Consider the following 14231-nt stretch of genomic DNA (forward strand, 5'->3'; position numbering starts at 1 on the left):
TTATAGTAAAGTCAGAGATGTGCTTAAAAATGGTTGTCGTTTTCACCAGGGGATCGAAGTATGAAAAGGGGTCTTGAAGGAAAAGGGATTGAAAGCGATGAATTTATATGTACGTGAAGATGAGAGAGAAGCGTTACCGCTGGAATCAAGCGATGAGAAAGAGTGTTGAGACATTTTTGGTAGAGGAAGTATTTAGGAACAGGCTGTGTGAGGCAGGCTGTATTGTTTTCCGCAATCAATCCGAATTTGAGATGACTATGATGTGAAGCATTGTAAATTTATAGAATGATTCCAAGTGAAAACGACTCTAGTAAAATGTAAAGGTCTGGGTAGTAAACATCCAGTGATTTTTGTTAAGATAAGGTACGGCCTCCAGGATTAAAGAGCACTTTGGACACACGGTTGGGTTATATTTAATTTTGTTCATTGGAGAGGTCATGGATAAGATGGTTGGAATTGATGATAGGCGATCTGAGAATTTCGAATGTGATGGTGATGATTATTATTTTGAAGGCATCCACTAAAAGGGAAACGTGTGTTGGGAATTTTCATTGGCAGCCCTGACACTTCAGTGCACAGGCTGAGATTGTGTTCGAGGTGGAGAATCGTTCGTCACGTCTATTTATTTTTGAGTTCACATATTATGATGAAGTGGACACTTGTTGTATTTTTTTCGAGAGGTAGGCACTTACCGTGTTTCGACTTGCATTCTTTTGATAAGAGACGTAGTTCCGTCGTGCGTATTTTTTGTCTGACCAGATTCAGTGTTACTGTTGGAGGTTTGTTGGAAATTGCGGTTCGCCTGATATGTTAAGGGAGACGTAGTACGACCCACTTTGACGCCCGACGATAGATTTAGGACGTCACGTGTTTATTCTTGGAGTCATTGGTGATGAGACGTCCTAGGTCACGCCCGACGATAGGACTTGGAAGGCATCATGTATATACTGATTAGGTTTAGGGTGTACAGATTTCAAGTGAGCCCGACGATAGGTCTGGGATGGTAGCTGTACACACTCAAGTCTCGGTTAAGATGTGTTTCTTTTTTGTTTCTTTTGTGAAGTGGCCTGGGGGAAGGTAGCAGTTACAGTACGATATGATTTATTGTAGAGGGTCTATGCGAAGCTCTCATTGAGATAACGGGACTGTTGTTGATAAATGAGGGCTGTCCAAGTATGGGACACCGACCCGATCTAGATTAAATATTTTTACTGTGTTTCTTCGTGCGTGTTAAGCTGTATGACTTTGAGATGTTAATTTATTTTTACGAACTTCATTGTTTCTCGTTTTAACGTCCGTTTTCGTTTGATGGTGTGCATATTGACACTCAGCGTTTTAGAATGAGACTTGAGTTGCGAATGCGGTTTCGATTCGTCAGCCAGTGATTTATATCATTTTTAATTTTGTCGTATTTTCATTCTTATTCATAGTAAGTAAGTAAGTATTCACTTTACCAGTAGTGTGTTGGGACAGACAGTAAATAGAGAGATCTGTACTGGTAGCATTGTTGTCAAGGGAAAGAATTCCTTAAATTTGTAGTAAATTTTGGCGTGGACTGGTAAATTTATTAAGTATAACAAACCCATTTCTAACCTGAAAATCGGTTCAATAATAATATTTTCAAGTGACTTTTCACTTTTTGATTAACTTCAGTGTTTGGCATTTCTTCTAAATGCATGATTAGTAAGTGTTTCCTGCATTTCGCAGTTTTGTTCCTTTAGAACGACTTAACGTAAGATCCTCCCGGATCATGTGGTTGTTGGTTCCTTCCGAACAGTTGTTTGGATGATGCACATTTAGCATCGGGATTAACGTATCACTTAAGGGTGTCATGAATGACAAATACATGGTGGAATTTTATTTCAATTGTGAATGATGCCATTAACTTGTAGTGAACACCATGCTTTCCCATAATATTTCGCAACCTATCCAAAGCAACTGATAGTCAGTTTGGTTCGATTAAGGGTCCATTCGGCGGATGTTCCGTATCCGTGAAGGGTATTTGACTGGTGGATAACCTTAATTAAGAGAAAATCAGGCGTTCTACTTGTTGAAAGTCAGATTTTCCACGGATCGTGTGGATTAACTCTCAGTTCTCGTTTGGAATAATAGGTGCCCGGTTTTCAGGTCTTCCCTTTTTCAGTTTTTCAGTTTCGCTGTCCACTAACATAGTAGCTTCTCTGAAGCAACTCTTCGACATTGGAAGAAACGAAGTGACGTTATGTAATGTGACTGTGTTTGGAACTTTTCAAAATCAAGAATTAAATTTTTTTTATATTTTTGTGGCAAGAATGCATATTAAATTAACGATGTTATCGTGCTCTTTCAGTTTAATAAAAGTTAGTAAGCACATTTTTGCTCCTCATTTCAAGTAGTTAGGCTTTCTTCTGAACCCCATCGTTTGGTTAAGATCGTGACCGAATTTATTCCCGCAACGACCCAAGATTTAAGAGTTCTAAATTGTTCTACTATAGCAGCCGTGGCCGACCAACGATGGAATGGTAAGTTCAAGGGTTCAGTAGAAGTGTCGCGCCAACTGTGGGGCTTAAGTCACGATGAGGAGGACGATAATATTCCACGTTGGAGGACAGTAAGAAATAACACCAACGTGATGGCTTAAGTCACTTAACAGAGAGGGCTTGAATGCATTAAAGGAAGAACTACGAGTCATGTTGGTTGACATCAGTTAAATGATGACCAATTGTAGAATAATAGTACACGTTGGGCCTCAGTAGAAGTGGCGCCATCAACTTTGGGGCTTTAATGTCACGATAACGATGAGGAGCCCAAAGTCACGATAACGATACGATGCCACGATAACGATAATGAAATTATCCATTGAAAATAAATGTTAGAAAAATATAAAATAATGTTGAGGCTTAAGCCACATTATAAATAATACAAGCGGGTGAAAATTATGGCTGAGCCACAGTTAAACGAATTATGCCCGATGAGAGTGCTAGATATTATCACGTTTAACGAGGAGCGTAACTACTTGGCAGATAATAATAATAATAACAGTCACAATGCATTTTAGGAAACCAGTATTTAAAGCTGTATTGAAGCTTATGTCATGTTGCCAATATAAATTTTGGAAGTGGTAACGCTGAATTACATTCAAAGTTTATGCGTTAACATGTTCTTCATTTACTTAATTTACGGAAGCGAAACTATTTGGGATATTTATCCAAAGTAACTTATTAACTTCAGATTTTCTTTTCATTAAACAAGTTTGTGATACCAGCCACCGAAAAAAAAAATTTTATGAGACAACTGCTGGAATGTTGTCAGTTTCGGTATTAAATTATAACAGCGTTTGTATGTGAAAACGCGGTAGGTAGTGAATTCTTTCCCTAGTAGTTTGGAGTATTCTGGTTGCATCGACAGCCAGCGTACTCATTATTGTATTCTTTGTGGTATTGTGAGATGGAAGGTCAGGCGACCTTGGAGAAGTTAATGCAGATGATAGAGGACATGAAAGTCCAGAGTGAGAATTTGAGTAGTAAGATGGAGGATACGAAAGGGCAAATGTTAGATAGTTTGGATAGTAAGATAGATAGTTTGGATAGTAAGTTGAGAGAGGACATGAAAGTTCATAATGAGAGTTTGAGGGAGGACGCGAAAGTCCAGAGTGAGAATTTGAGAGAGGACATGAAGGCTCATAATGAAAGTTTGGATGGTAAGATTGAGGAGTTACAGAGTAGTATCGAGGATACCCAGGCTAGGTGTAAAGAGTCTAGTGATGAGTTGAAGGCTGGATTGAAGAACGTAGTTCAGGAGACATACACTATTTGTACCGAACTTAAAGAGGAAGTTAGGGGTGAGATAGGTAAACTCAACCAGCGTTTTGATGATAGCCGAGTGGAAATTAGGGATGAAATTGACAAACAATTTGCGGAAGTGCAGGTCAGTTTAAAGAACGATTTCGACAAACAGTTTTCCAAAATCCATGACAGTTTAAAAACCGATATGGACAAGCGTTTTGACGAAAGCCACGACATGTACAGTCGGTTATGTGATAGTCAGGATGAGATGAGAAAGGAACTTGACAAGCATTTACTGGAAAGCCAAGCGGCGCATAAGCAGCTGATCGACAGTCAGGTTGAATTTAAGGACGACATTACACAACAGGTCGTAGAGATGCGGATCTCCAGTGATAAGGAAAAGGGGAAGACGTTAACCATAATAGAGGAACAACGTCAAATATTATCTGCGGACATTCAGTCACTGAACAACAGGGTAGATAAAATTAGTGTGGAATTGGAGAGTCAGGTATTGTCAAAAACCGAAACCATGGAGAAGAAACTGTTGCAAGTTAATGAGGAAGCGATTAGTAAACTCCAAGTGGCTAATGAGGACTCCGAAACTTTAATTAAAGAAATTCAAGAGGAGTTAGTTGAAATGAAAAATGAACATACCAGGGAATTCAATGACAGGCAAATTAGTATAGAACAGGATTTAAGGGAAATCACGTCAGCCCAGGAAGAGACAGACAAGAAAGTTGGGTTCATTAAGAGCGAAGTGAGCAGTTGGATTAGCAGCGTGGTAGACATGCAGTCCAAGGTGGACAAAGTATTAAGTCAAACCTCGACAGCTGTTAACTCTGACCTCAGTGGTCAATTGCCAAATATCAGTCATGTGAATAATAACGGTCAGAGCTCAAATGTAGATACCAGTCGATCTCAAAGCTCAGGGGTCACCAACGTTATTAACATGATCAAGTTACATGAGGACCAGCCTAAGAAATTTAATGGAGGTCCACATACCACACCGAAGGGATTTCTTAAGGATCTCAGGGAGTACATCCGGGACGCCAAGATTCCTGAGGAACGTCAGTTGAGGGTAGCTGAAAGATATTTAGAGGGGGCACCACTTTTATGGTTTAAAGGCTTCCGATACCACTTTGATACCTTTGAGGAATTCCAGAGGGCGTTTCTTAATAAATTTTGGAGTACGGAAATTCAGCAGAGTCTTAGATTAGAGCTATACTCACGTCGGTATAATGCAATAGGCCCTACAAAGTTCAGTGAATACTTTATTGCACAAATGGTAAAGTTCAGAGAACTTGAGGCGCCGCCCTCGGAGCAAGAGTTGGTACAGGCCATCCAGAAGCAGTTACCTCCCGAAGTACAAAGGATGCTCATTGCATCAAAGGTAGAGACCCCCATGCAGGCAGAAATGATCCTTAGGCAATTGGATCATACCCATAATCAAATAGCACCCAGAGGGGGACGATCGCACGAGCAACATGTAAACACTGTTAGCCAGGTCCCAGAGGGAAGTCCAGAGGCACCTGAGCAGGGGAAACCACAGCCGATTGAGCGGAGGCGTGAGTTTCGGAATAACTGGGAACCCTCGCATCCACGAAATGAGGATTGGAAAAGGCGTAGGGGCAATTGGAATTATCCACAAAGGAGGAACCCTTACTGGAGGCGATACGATGGGGACAGAGAAAACCAGAGGAATTTCAGGAATGGACTTAATAACCGCAGGGACTGGGGAAATAATCGAACCCAGAACTTCCGCCGTGATGAGGATGAACGGTACCGTGAACGTGTTCAGTACACCGACGGGTTAAGGAAGGACCACGAAAGGAAGAAATGGCAGGGGGCTATACAGCGCCAGGACGTCAACACCGATTGTTTCGGGGCTGAAAGTCTGGAATTCCAGAAGGCACATAGGCAAGACCAACGAAACTCCGGTCTGAACCCGTTTGCGCCAGATTTTGAGCAGGAGTCAATGTCTACTCTTGATAGAAGAAAAACAACTTCAAATTCCCAGTAGGAAAAGGTTCAGAGTCTTTCATCCCAGATTCTGAAGGAAAGACAACCAAATGACGCACATAACATCAGTAACATCAAGAAACAGACTCCTAGCAACTCCCAATTAAATGAGGACCGCAACCTAACAAGAAATTTACAGGTTTATCATAGAGCCGAAGAAAGAATTCCACTACAGGATGACGCAGCCTTGCCAGCTGGGGAAATGGTCACCGAAGAAGAAGAAGAAGAAGAAGAAGAGGTACAACCAGTAAATATGATCGTCACGTCGAGAGGAAGACGGGTCGAGGCACCACTCCAAGGACAGGCAAGCAGCGGGAGTAAAGAAGAGAAAGACGCTGAATGTTTACGATGTTCATTCTTAAGAGAAGACTTTGTTGATGACATCTGTAACGCGATCCTATTGTTGGAAGAAGAAAACAGGGAAATACGTGAAAGTAACAGAGCCCTACGTCAAGAGTGAGATCGGCCGGGAAAGTTTACGTAGAATCATGGTTCATCTGTATCAAAATTCCCATGTACACTTTAGAATTTTGAAGGAATATATCTGTTTAAATATTTCCCCTTTCTGGGTAAACATTTCGTGGTTGTAGGTGGATTATGAACCCATAATTCTACGGTGAGAAAAATTTTTATTTTTCCCAAATATTTATTTGGTAGTCAGAAACTACTGTATGTTTGAGGGCAGCCATTTTTGCGCTCCCAAGAGCCCGATGTTGCGTGGGAAGGTTCCCGCAAGGCGAGCTCGTGGATTGCCGGGACACCTCGGTGGAACTCGAGTGCCCGACAATTTTCTAAATTAATGAATTCTGCACAACGAGGGATTTTGACAAGATAGTAAAGGAAGAAATAAATAAGCAAAATTATTCATACACCCTCTGTGACGGTAGTGACACCAGGGACAATTTTAGATGCAGTTAAGCCCAAGTGTGTGTTAGCGTGAGAACAGCGAGCTAGTTACACGTGCCAAGGTCGTGGGCAGAAGAAAAACGCGCGAAACGCACGGGCAGAAACAATTTATTTCTCCTGTTGTGAGTGCAGAAAAATTATAAAATTAACATCGAACATAAGTGCAAGTCTGTCCGGAGTTCTGGGACAAATCTTATCAAAATTGGTTTATTAGAAGCAAATTTGGCAGATTTCACAACCGAGCCTCATAGAGGGGATAGCGTCCCTCCGGAAATTATAAAAGAAACCCCCCACCGTAGATTTTTCAGTGTCGATCTGGAACTTGAGGCCGCGGGAGCTCGTGCCCGTCGTCATTAGAATTTCGCGCCAGATTGACCGACAATAATCAAATACATGTTCGTGGCTAAAGTCCATATATTTAGTAAGAAGAAAAGTGAATTGGAGAAGCTGTGAACGTTTGCAGACGAACTGGGAAGGTGTAGGCTGGTTGAAAAATACACAGCAGATTTTATTTTTATCATTTCCTGTACTCTTGTAAGTGAAGAAGGTCTGGGGGAAGCGATTCAAAATAGTTCGACTCCCTTATCGGCCGAACACCTGTTCTTGTTGAAACAACGGGGAGAGAAACCACTCTGGGAGACGCATCAGACAGTTATAGCCGACTGCAGAACGAGGGAAGTTCGTGGTGCAAGTTACAAAGAAAGTGCATTATTTGTGGTAATTTTAATCTCGTGTGTGTGTGAAGGGTAGTGTTTGGATGAGTGAGTTTTTAAATATGAAAATGTTATCTGTGAAAATGAGGGGCTAAGTACGAGGTTGCTGGGATGATGCAATCAGAATGCTGAGAATGTCACCATTGTGCAGGTCTGTCTATTTTATATTATGTTGTAGTTAGTTATTTAGTTACTGTCTGTCCTAAACAAAATTTCCAGATGATTGTCGGGTGATATTCGTAATTATCAGGCGAAAGGCGTTGTAAATTTTGGTCAGCGTGTGAAATTTTCAGTGTGTAAATTTCATGTCTAGAACGGTAAAATGCGACGCTTAAAATTTTGTGTCGAGATGAGATATCATTCAAAGTACGGATTTGTGAACGTTATAAGTGTAAATTTGTCGTGGCGAATATTGTAATCTCAGGTGTCAGTTGCATTCAGAAATGCTGGTTAATAATAATAATAATAATAATAATAATAATAATAATAATAATAATAATAATAATAATAATAATGTCTACCGCGGGATAAGGAAATTCTTCTATGTCAAATTTCATTTAACCAGTTATTTTTACAAGGATCGTAGGCATATTTAGATAATGTCAATAAAATTTGTTAGAGTCACAGTCATTAATGGGAAGAAAATTTTGAGACATCGTGTATACTTGAATTGCGAAAGGTCGATGTGTGCTCTTGGATTTTTGAGGTTCGAAAGTCGTAATTATAGTAAAGTCAGAGATGTGCTTAAAAATGGTTGTCGTTTTCACCAGGGGATCGAAGTATGAAAAGGGGTCTTGAAGGAAAAGGGATTGAAAGCGATGAATTTATATGTACGTGAAGATGAGAGAGAAGCGTTACCGCTGGAATCAAGCGATGAGAAAGAGTGTTGAGACATTTTTGGTAGAGGAAGTATTTAGGAACAGGCTGTGTGAGGCAGGCTGTATTGTTTTCCGCAATCAATCCGAATTTGAGATGACTATGATGTGAAGCATTGTAAATTTATAGAATGATTCCAAGTGAAAACGACTCTAGTAAAATGTAAAGGTCTGGGTAGTAAACATCCAGTGATTTTTGTTAAGATAAGGTACGGCCTCCAGGATTAAAGAGCACTTTGGACACACGGTTGGGTTATATTTAATTTTGTTCATTGGAGAGGTCATGGATAAGATGGTTGGAATTGATGATAGGCGATCTGAGAATTTCGAATGTGATGGTGATGATTATTATTTTGAAGGCATCCACTAAAAGGGAAACGTGTGTTGGGAATTTTCATTGGCAGCCCTGACACTTCAGTGCACAGGCTGAGATTGTGTTCGAGGTGGAGAATCGTTCGTCACGTCTATTTATTTTTGAGTTCACATATTATGATGAAGTGGACACTTGTTGTATTTTTTTCGAGAGGTAGGCACTTACCGTGTTTCGACTTGCATTCTTTTGATAAGAGACGTAGTTCCGTCGTGCGTATTTTTTGTCTGACCAGATTCAGTGTTACTGTTGGAGGTTTGTTGGAAATTGCGGTTCGCCTGATATGTTAAGGGAGACGTAGTACGACCCACTTTGACGCCCGACGATAGATTTAGGACGTCACGTGTTTATTCTTGGAGTCATTGGTGATGAGACGTCCTAGGTCACGCCCGACGATAGGACTTGGAAGGCATCATGTATATACTGATTAGGTTTAGGGTGTACAGATTTCAAGTGAGCCCGACGATAGGTCTGGGATGGTAGCTGTACACACTCAAGTCTCGGTTAAGATGTGTTTCTTTTTTGTTTCTTTTGTGAAGTGGCCTGGGGGAAGGTAGCAGTTACAGTACGATATGATTTATTGTAGAGGGTCTATGCGAAGCTCTCATTGAGATAACGGGACTGTTGTTGATAAATGAGGGCTGTCCAAGTATGGGACACCGACCCGATCTAGATTAAATATTTTTACTGTGTTTCTTCGTGCGTGTTAAGCTGTATGACTTTGAGATGTTAATTTATTTTTACGAACTTCATTGTTTCTCGTTTTAACGTCCGTTTTCGTTTGATGGTGTGCATATTGACACTCAGCGTTTTAGAATGAGACTTGAGTTGCGAATGCGGTTTCGATTCGTCAGCCAGTGATTTATATCATTTTTAATTTTGTCGTATTTTCATTCTTATTCATAGTAAGTAAGTAAGTATTCACTTTACCAGTAGTGTGTTGGGACAGACAGTAAATAGAGAGATCTGTACTGGTAGCATTGTTGTCAAGGGAAAGAATTCCTTAAATTTGTAGTAAATTTTGGCGTGGACTGGTAAATTTATTAAGTATAACAAACCCATTTCTAACCTGAAAATCGGTTCAATAATAATATTTTCAAGTGACTTTTCACTTTTTGATTAACTTCAGTGTTTGGCATTTCTTCTAAATGCATGATTAGTAAGTGTTTCCTGCATTTCGCAGTTTTGTTCCTTTAGAACGACTTAACGTAAGATCCTCCCGGATCATGTGGTTGTTGGTTCCTTCCGAACAGTTGTTTGGATGATGCACATTTAGCATCGGGATTAACGTATCACTTAAGGGTGTCATGAATGACAAATACATGGTGGAATTTTATTTCAATTGTGAATGATGCCATTAACTTGTAGTGAACACCATGCTTTCCCATAATATTTCGCAACCTATCCAAAGCAACTGATAGTCAGTTTGGTTCGATTAAGGGTCCATTCGGCGGATGTTCCGTATCCGTGAAGGGTATTTGACTGGTGGATAACCTTAATTAAGAGAAAATCAGGCGTTCTACTTGTTGAAAGTCAGATTTTCCACGGATCGTGTGGATTAACTCTCAGTTCTCGTTTGGAATAATAGGTGCCCGGTTTTCAGGTCTTCCCTTTTTCAGTTTTTCAGTTTCGCTGTCCACTAACATAGTAGCTTCTCTGAAGCAACTCTTCGACATTGGAAGAAACGAAGTGACGTTATGTAATGTGACTGTGTTTGGAACTTTTCAAAATCAAGAATTAAATTTTTTTTATATTTTTGTGGCAAGAATGCATATTAAATTAACGATGTTATCGTGCTCTTTCAGTTTAATAAAAGTTAGTAAGCACATTTTTGCTCCTCATTTCAAGTAGTTAGGCTTTCTTCTGAACCCCATCGTTTGGTTAAGATCGTGACCGAATTTATTCCCGCAACGACCCAAGATTTAAGAGTTCTAAATTGTTCTACTATAGCAGCCGTGGCCGACCAACGATGGAATGGTAAGTTCAAGGGTTCAGTACAGAGTCAATAAGAGTGCGGATGGTGTCCTGAGGGATGGTTCTCCATTCTCTGTCAACCATTTGCCACAGTTGGTCGTCCGTACGAGGCTGGGGCAGAGTTTGCAAACGGCGTCCAATGAGATCCCACACGTGTTCGATTGGTGAGAGATCCGGAGAGTACGCTGGCCACGGAAGCATCTGTACACCTCGTAGAGCCTGTTGGGAGATGCGAGCAGTGTGTGGGCGGGCATTATCCTGCTGAAACAGAGCATTGGGCTGCCCCTGAAGGTACGGGAGTGCCACCGGCCGCAGCACATGCTGCACGTAGCGGTGGGCATTTAACGTGCCTTGAATACGCACTAGAGGTGACGTGGAATCATACGCAATAGCGCCCCAAACCATGATGCCGCGTTGTCTAGCGGTAGGGCGCTCCACAGTTACTGCCGGATTTGACCTTTCTCCACGCCGACGCCACACTCGTCTGCGGTGACTATCACTGACAGAACAGAAGCGTGACTTATCGGAGAACACGACGTTCCGCCATTCCCTCATCCAAGTCGCTCTAGCCCGGCACCATGCCAGGCGTGCACGTCTATGCTGTGGAGTCAATGGTAGTCTTCTGAGCGGACGCCGGGAGTGCAGGCCTCCTTCAACCAATCGACGGGAAATTGTTCTGGTCGATATTGGAACAGCCAGGGTGTCTTGCACATGCTGAAGAATGGCGGTTGACGTGGCGTGCGGGGCTGCCACCGCTTGGCGGCGGATGCGCCGATCCTCGCGTGCTGACGTCACTCGGGCTGCGCCTGGACCCCTCGCACGTGCCACATGTCCCTGCGCCAACCATCTTCGCCACAGGCGCTGCACCGTGGACACATCCCTATGGGTATCGGCTGCGATTTGACGAAGCGACCAACCTGCCCTTCTCAGCCCGATCACCATACCCCTCGTAAAGTCGTCTGTCTGCTGGAAATGCCTCCGTTGACGGCGGCCTGGCATTCTTAGCTATACACGTGTCCTGTGGCACACGACAACACGTTCTACAATGACTGTCGGCTGAGAAATCACGGTACGAAGTGGGCCATTCGCCAACGCCGTGTCCCATTTATCGTTCGCTACGTGCGCAGCACAGCGGCGCATTTCACATCATGAGCATACCTCAGTGACGTCAGTCTGCCCTGCAATTGGCATAAAGTTCTGACCACTCCTTCTTGGTGTTGCATTTGCTCTGTCAGTCAGTGTACTTAGTAAACGTGTACTGTATTAAGGGCATGTTTTCCTAAGTCAGGAGTTAATTCTCAAATGTTGTTGTCAGTGCTGTACCTCGACGTGTAAGAAAAACTCATATATATATATTAAGGCCGCATTCGACTCGGATGTATGTGTAACCCTTAGTCCCGCTCCCTGATACGGGGTCGGGGATGAGGTAATAATTATAATTATAATTTCGTGTGGTCATTTCTAGCCGAGTGCAGCCCTTGTAAGGCAGACCCTCCGACGAGGGTGGGCGGCATCTGCCATGTGCAGATAACTGCGTGTATTGTGGTGGAGGATAGTGCTGTGTGTGATGTGTGAGTTGCAGGGATGTTGGGGACAGCACAAACACCCAGCCTCCGGGCCATTGGAATTAACCAATGAAGGTTAAAATCCCCGACTCGGCCGGGAATCGAACCCGGGACCCTCTGAACCTAAGGCCAGTACGCTGAACATTCAGCCAACGAGTCGGACGGTGGGGGGATGAGGTGAGATGAAATTATACGGCACTTCCTGGCGCCATACTCAGTTGAGGAACTAGTGGTGATGAAGCCAACGGCCATAGCATACTGAATACACCGGTTCTCATCCGATCACCGCAGTTAAGCAACATTGGGCGTGATCAGTAGTTGGATGAGTGACCGCTTGGGAACACCACGTCCCATTTTCACACCAGGCAAATGCTGGGGATGTACCTTATTAAGGCCACGGCCGCTTCCTTCCCAGTCCCAGGCCTTTCTCATCCCATCATTGCCATAAGACCTATCACTGTTGGTGCTACAAACAGAAAATTCTAAAAAGACAAAGATAAATAAGTAAAACAAACCTATGACGAATTCTAATGATGAAGACGTCCGGCTCCATGGCTAAATGGTTAACGTGCTGGCCTTTGGTAACAGGGGCCCCGGGTTCGATTCCCGGCAGGGTCGGGAATTTTAACCATAATTGGTTAATTTCGCTGGCACGGGGCTGGGTGTACGTGTCGTCTTCATCATTATTTCATACTCATCACTACGCGCAGGTCGCCTATGGGAGTCAAGTCAAAAGGCCTGCATCTGGCGAGCCGAACTTGTCCTTGGGCACTCCCGGCACAAAAAGCCATACGCCATTTCATTTCATTTCATGATAAAGACGACACACACCCTGACCCCGAGCCATTGGAATTAACCAATGAAGGTTAAAATCCACGGCCTGGTTGGCATCCCCTGGACCAAAAGCCAGCACGCTGGAGCCAGTGCCGGACGCCGCATTTGACTTGGATAGTGTAATAGATACGTGTGCCTACTGTAGTACAGACAAACTTGTAATTTCATGCCCTCACTTGCTTTTAAGAATACTACACAGTCTTATTTCTGTGTGACATCACCGCCTGTCTATTTTGACCAGGTTTGACCGGAAACAAAGTAGATCAAGTAATATAGGTTTTACTTACATGCCGAACTGAACATCTCTCTGACTGAAAGTCTATTTCAGATATAATCTCATTTATTTGTCCCATAAGACAGAAATTGCCGCCGAAAGTATTCTCTACTGTAACTATTTATCTACCAATATAATCCTTAAAATTCCTTACCCTGCTCTTCCCCGTAACTTGATGGTCACTCTACACCAGAAGAGATGATTATTACCACCATTCCGTACCGGAAACTCCAAACTGCCTGTTGGGCAACTTGACATCAGGAAGTGTATTACCAACATTATTAGTCTTCATTTGTCATTCAGTTGAGGAATGTGCTCTGTTGCCACTAAAATGGATGAGACGCAGGTCAGGTCTGTAGCAATGTAGATTAAAGCAGTAGCCCGAAGGATTATTCATCAGAATGTATGTTGTAAACAAAATTCCCATCAGAGTAGGCTAACGCTATCACATTCTTAATATTGATTTGAATTCCAAACGTATTGCTCTTACATCACCAAACCTGCCTCGTTCATGGTCCGAACAGTATCGTAGGTAAGGAATTTGACTATGATGATGATGATGATGATGATGATGCTTGTTGTTTAAAGGGGCCTAACATCTAGGTCATCGGCCCCTAATGGTACGAAATGTAATGACAAATTAAAAGTTCAAAATCATCCACTGACCAAAATAAAAAATGGCATGAAGAATGAATGGATGGATATGGATTTAAAACAATCGGTGGATCCAACCCAAAAACTATCATAAACAATAGTATTACTGACCAAGGGACCACTTCTAAAGCACAATCCTGACTCGAGGATGCTTGTTGTCTAAAGGGGTCCAAAATCCATGTCAACGGCCCTTCATAATGGTACTTATCGCTAGTAAAGTAGAACCATGGTATTTGTCATGTTGGAGTACTAATGAAAAGTAGCGTAAACTCACAGTATTCCA

General features: G+C 42.4%; 1 pseudogene; it reads left to right on the forward strand.

The window, feature by feature from the left end:
• Positions 1–12426: 12426 nt before the first annotated feature.
• On the forward strand, positions 12427–12545 carry LOC136859425 (5S ribosomal RNA; annotated as a pseudogene).
• Positions 12546–14231: the final 1686 nt, after the last annotated feature.

This window comes from Anabrus simplex, chromosome 1 (genome assembly GCF_040414725.1).
Source record: "Anabrus simplex isolate iqAnaSimp1 chromosome 1, ASM4041472v1, whole genome shotgun sequence".
In the NCBI taxonomy this organism is placed as follows: domain Eukaryota; kingdom Metazoa; phylum Arthropoda; class Insecta; order Orthoptera; family Tettigoniidae; genus Anabrus; species Anabrus simplex.